Source organism: Plectropomus leopardus, chromosome 6 (assembly GCF_008729295.1).
Source record: "Plectropomus leopardus isolate mb chromosome 6, YSFRI_Pleo_2.0, whole genome shotgun sequence".
NCBI classification, from domain to species: Eukaryota; Metazoa; Chordata; class Actinopteri; order Perciformes; family Serranidae; genus Plectropomus; species Plectropomus leopardus.
The window spans coordinates 35967218-35973483 of NC_056468.1; the positions used below are offsets into that span (position 1 = coordinate 35967218).

At 36.9% G+C, this 6266-nt stretch overlaps 1 protein-coding gene across 1 annotated transcript in view; it reads right to left on the reverse strand.

The window, feature by feature from the left end:
- Positions 1-6266, reverse strand: part of prdm6 (PR domain containing 6) — a 109808-nt gene that overhangs the window by 56295 nt on the left and 47247 nt on the right. The gene's annotated exons all lie outside the window — the stretch shown is intronic.

Below are 6266 nucleotides of genomic sequence, written 5' to 3' on the forward strand. Positions count from 1 at the left end.
ATTATATTATATTTTTTTCGAACAAATATCTGATGTATAAATGAATATTTAATGTTGTATAGTTGACATAAATATCTTTGAAAATAAAACAATTCTATGTGCCACATTGATCATAGTAGTTAATTAAGTTTAACTTTATGATATTACAGTGAATGTTAAGTGTAAACTAAATAAAACAGATGCAAATAAAAACCATAAAGAATTTAATCATTTGTGTATTTTAGTTTTGAAGTGTCTGTATTCCCATTTGTAATAATAAATGTATTCATATAATGTCACTAAGTCTTCCTTTACACTGTAATGATCTTTTAATCTTTGCTCAGTTGTGTTTATAGGTATTACTCTATTAGTCATCACATTTTAAGAATGTTAAGGTGGTTTTATTATTCATTAGTCATGATGTTTTTCTTTGAAACAATCTACAAATAAACTCTTGTTTCTTGTACACCTGTTTCACAATTTTAAAAAATGCATGTAGATGAAAAACGGTTAAAATGTTACACTTATTTTCTCATTGATTTGTATGAAAACTGAAAGCGTCCTCTACTGTGACAATATTGGGAGCCTACACAGTAACAAATTGCTGTAAAAATACTGCAGAATTCTAATAGATACGTGCAGTTTATTCAATTACAGTAAAACACCATTAATCTTGGTGCTTTTTCAAGCCAATTTTACTGCTGTGAAAATAAAGCCAACTTCTGACAGTAATGTACTTTTTGTTTTTTATTACAGTAAAAGCCTTTGAATCTTGATGCTTTTTTTAGGCAATATTACTACTGTATAGATACAGCTAAATTCTAGCAGTAATGTATTTTTTTCAAACTGACGTAAAACATTTTAAATCTTGATGCTTTTAGAGTTAATTTTACACTGTTAACCTCACACTCTTACACTCTTATGTAGAATACTGTGACACATTTAATGGTAATATACCATTAAAGTAATTTATGGTATTAACACTGTAATAATGGTAGGAAGCTTAAAGCAATGTTCTCCGATGTGTTGTTCTAATTTTGAAATAATGTGTAAAATCTTACTATGATTAGTTGATAGAAGTTGAAATAATGCTGTGCAGAGCAGCAGAGGCGACTGGGTGTAGCAGCAAACTTTTGTGTTTTTGTGATTGTGGTTTCTACACTATATTGTGCATTCTTATTAAAAGATCAAGTCCCTAACAACAGATTGGATTATCTGTGTTTTTTGTATAAAAGAGTGTGTGTGTCTGTTTTTTTGCAAAGTGTGAAGAAGAGTGGAGAGATTTTATGTCTCGTAGCAATCGAAATGGGCATTATCAGTTACTGTTTTTTAGGGCTTTAGTCCTAGTACTAGCAGTAGTTTCAATACTTGTGTAATAAAACGTCGACCATAAAACATGATTTTAATTGAAAATTGATGCTATGGGTCAAATTTAAAAACTAAAAAAATGGGATCTGCCTGTACATGTGCCTTGTTGCCAAGCTCTACTGTAAATACATGTAAAGGACTTAAACCAGGAAGAAGCCTGATAATTTACTGGAACGTATCTATATGTCTGTTTTGTGGTGTTGAAATATTATGTATACCTTTGACTACATCCTGTTTTACCTTTGATTTATCAGGTCTTAAATGTATTTGTACAGCCCCTTATCATAGACAAATGCTATTCAAAGTGCTATACAGGAAAACAATAACAATAACAATAATAAACAAAAAATTAAGAATAAAATAAGAAAATAACAGGACAGGCATGTTTAATAATAGACCGGCAAGTTTAAAAATTAATTGAAAATTATAGGATATATTTGAAGCATATCTTAAGGATTATGATATTAAGTTAGAAAGCATTAAGTTTTAAAGTTGGAATTTCAGTTTCAGTTACTTTTTGATTACCAAGCTTCTGTACTTTTTACAGGAATTAAACCAGGAAGAGGATCTAAAGATTTACTGGAACATGTATATGTCATCTTTTTTCAGTTGTTTTAATTGCATACCATTGACTACTTCCTGCTGTGGAAGAGTTTCACTTTTGAACTCTCTTCATGGAAAAGTTTTGGAAATTCCAAAACTTTAGACAAAAGGATTCTTTCAGATTTGTAAAAAATGTCTCTGTCTTTTTACACAAGGCCTATTTCTCTTTCAAACAAGAGCCTATGATTCACTTTGGCGAGCTATCTCACATGCTCAACCCCGGTTATCATCACATCTGTGACTTTTTAATCAGATAAAGTGACAGTTCAGGTTGTCCTGGGCGGTTTCATTGTTGCCATACCAACATGGGGCCCTGCCCTGTCAAGCTACAAAAAGGTTCCTCTGGGCGAGTTAATCGCAGTGTGGAGCTGGGACGCTGATGTGCTTTGACTATAATTTACACAACGAAGCTCACCTGGTGAGTAGACAATCGGAAAATTAATGGAAATAATTCAATGCATAAAATGGAACAGAGTGTATACATGTTTTACAGAAAAAAACAACAACTTTAAATTAAGTAATTTAAGCAGTTTTTTGTTTGTTTGTTTGTTTGTTTCCTTTGATATCCTCAGGTGCCAACTATTCTGTTAATAAGATGGACCAAAAGCAAAGTTGGCGAGAGTTTGACAGAGCTTCAACCAATACTACATAAACGAAAACACTGCAATAAAAGAGCAACAGCAAATACCTCAGGTGAGTGCAACATGTTCAATATGTGAGGAGGACATAGAGCAAAAAATGACTGCGAGCAGTCAGCAAGAAATACAACTTTGATTTGAAATGTTTGCCTGACTGCTAACAACTACACAGTTTGGTGATTTGTTCAGCCAGACTTCAAACCATTAAAGGCAATAACACTTCGACTAAAATATGACTCAACTTGAATAAATATGTTTAAAATGTACTATTTATAAAGATATTTTGACCTTCTGCTGAAAAGTAGAATTATCGTGTTTGGTTACTTTATCTCTATTTTCATTGTTCTAATTTTATCTTCGTTTACTTAAACCCATCAGGAACCCGACAGCTTCTTCGTTTCAGTTTTTGTCTCACAAGTTCGTGACATAATGGCAGCATCAGCATCTGGTAAGTATGGTCTAATAACGAGGAAGGATTTGTTCACTAACACCTGCTGTGACAACAGAAATGAGGTCAACTACAAAAAGAAAAAGTGTATGAGACAGTCGCAGGCGAAAGAATGGGGAGTGTTCTCGATACCTAACCTTTAAGTTTCAGTTGGCTGATCTTAAGTCATCCATATAAAACATGTTGGCACTGAACATACAAAGGTGTCTTCACTGAACATATTTCACTGAGGATATTTTTGAATGGTCTTTCATGTTTTTAGGTAGGGTTGGGTTGGTGCAAAAGTTTTCAAACTGCTTGGATATTAAGCCAAGCACCTCACCAGACCAGTTCACCAACCCAGATGACTCAACATGTCCCAACAGAAATCAGCTGTCCAATTATAACATAGCATCACAAAACCAAAGCTCTCTGTCCACACAGACTCATTATTTATGCACTTCTGTTACTTTATTAAAACAAACCACATAGCTATCAGTTGTGTGCTCACAATCAGACCAGAGACCGAAAGACTGGCGAGATGGGCGAATAGCTGACTTGCTTTATTCCTACGTTTGTAACACTACTTCTTAAATCAGAAAACACACCTTTTATATTGCTATTTTTACTGGAAATTACATACAATATAGCCAACAGCAAGTTAGCCAAGCTTGATTTTAGTGATGGGCATTTGCCTCGGGAGAAACTGTCAAATCCCAGCAATGTCCCTCCAGCCAGTGGACACTGTGTTTAGGTTTTTGTAGTGAAATAAGGTTGCATATAAATAATTCCTTATTTCAAGTTCATGAATCAGCCGTTCCGTTTCAACTGTGGTGCTTTCAAAGCGAGCATCAGCTATAAATAGAAACACAGCGTCCAATTAAAGTTAAGCTCACAACAGCACTACGGACAATAAGGACAGCGCTTTGGTCAGCTTAAAATCCAAAATGTTGCCATATTGGTACAGATTTAGTCTTTTTTTATGTCTCCTCTCATCATCCCAAAAATGAAACCAACTCTCTTGCCTCTGCTGAAAAAGTATGTTTTTCACGTTGCCAACACCAACTGCCTCGGCACAACAGCAAATGACACACGACCTGTTGGGTCATTACTAACGGACATTAGTGGCTCCATTATTTTAAACATAATAGTTAATTAATCAGTGTCATATGGCTTATTAGCTAATGCAATTTAAGTTGGAGTTAGTGCTGTGGTAGTAATGTTTAAAATTGCCAGAGCATGACAATATGACAAATGCTGGTTCAAGCCACTTCGAATAATACAAACAGGTTTAAGCTCGTACACCGGACCAGACCGGCAAAGCCAGAAGCCTTAACAGCTGCGGTTGTACTAGTGTAACTACACTGCGTTAGCTAGAAGAGGCAGCTTACGGCTTACTTGGTTTGCAGTAAAATAAAACAGAAAGCTGAATGTAAACACAGAGTCTCCATCCCCTGAAGCAGAGTAAACCAAGATGCTAACACAATAATTTATCAGGCTGTTATTACACGCCCTCCATTGTTACTTACTAATAAAATACCAACTTTTTACTCAGAGTATTTTGCCAAGAAGCAACTCAACAAAAAACGTTTACACAAGACACAGATGTATTCTCGGAGCTTACCATGTAACTTTATAGTTTAGCCCTTCAGGTCCCTATTTGTTCTGTCTTTGTACAGCACTGATGTTGAGTTTAGCTCCATAGTTTGGCTTCATTTCTGGACATCAGTAACATCAGGAGCATGTCAACTAGATGTTAATGCTAATAGATTGCAACTCAAGTTGAAAAATGTGAAACTGCATGACTGACACAAAGATGTGAAAAACGCTTTTCCACATCCATCATGTTGTTAACAACGCCTCCATCATGCCACCTGGTGTGAATTTGCATCTATTTGCATCTTTGCATTGACCTCGTATGTAAACTAGCTGCGCAAAACACTCGCATCGTGTCTATGAACAAATCATCAGAAGGAGAAGTTGTTTACCATTAGCTTTCTTAGGCTCCATTACGTTAGCATAGCGAGGCAAACAGTTAACAGACTCAGTCAAAAGGTAAACAGCTGAAGCTTTGAGACAGCAGAGGTATATTTAGCATAATACCATCAGAGGCCTAACAGACTGTGTTCCCAGCCCCTTCTACCCCTTGTACTTGTCAAATAGTGCCACTCTGTCAGTGCTGTTGGCGTACGCGCACACGGCCAAAAGCCACCCTCCACATCCAACCAGAGAGCGGCTGTGGACACTAGATATGAAACAAAACGGAGCAGGGGGCCTTTGTTGCTGCTAGTTCTGTGATGTTAGTTTGGTGTTTCCCGGCCTTCAGACCGACATGATTTTTTGGTAAAAATTATTCTCAGCAGCTGACAGTTAATCTGTGACATCCCTACTATTACTCACCGAAAAACCTCAATGAAAGACATTACAATACATGCACTCATTGAGTTGATTTTCATGCTTTGACTTTTTTTTTGATTTACAGCATCCGACCTCAGGATTCTGGTGTTTGGAAAGAGACAAAACGAAACAATGACATTAAGTAACTTAATCACAAGGGGAGACATTTTTCCCGATCAGAAAATCCCTAAGCAGAGTACAGTTACCTATGGAGAATGGAGGGGGAAAAAATTAACGGTGGTGAAAACCTCGGACGTCTTCGGTCTGCCTGTGGACAGAGTGAGACACGAGATGAGAAAGTGTGTTGTCCTTTGCCCTCCTGGACCAAACGTGCTCCTGCTGTTAGTGAAGCCGAGCGACTTCTGTGAAGACGACGCACAGAAATTTAAGTTCATCCTGGGTTTCTTTGGTGATGATGCCTTTAAATACTTGATGGTCATCCAAACACAAACTGAGGAGATACAGAATCCTTCAGTGAACCAAGTCATCCGAGACTGCAGACAAAGAAAGCTCAGCATTAACCTTGATGACAAAGACCTTTCTAAATACAATTATCAAGAACTGATTGATGAGATGGTTGAGAAGATAGTGAGTGACAACAAAGGAGGACATCTTAACTGCACCGAAGGAGCTGATCTCATGACGACATCTGAGACCTCGAAAACTCCTCTGAACTTAGTGTTGTGTGGAAGATTTGGAGCGTGGAAGACTTCAGTGGTGAATGCCATTCTGGGAGACAAAACTTTGGTCCACTTGTCAACTCATCAAAGTGTGTTTAAGACTCTGGGAGAGGTGTGTGGACGTCGAATTTCCCTGGTGGAGCTTCCTGCTCTGCACGGAAAATCTCAGGAGGC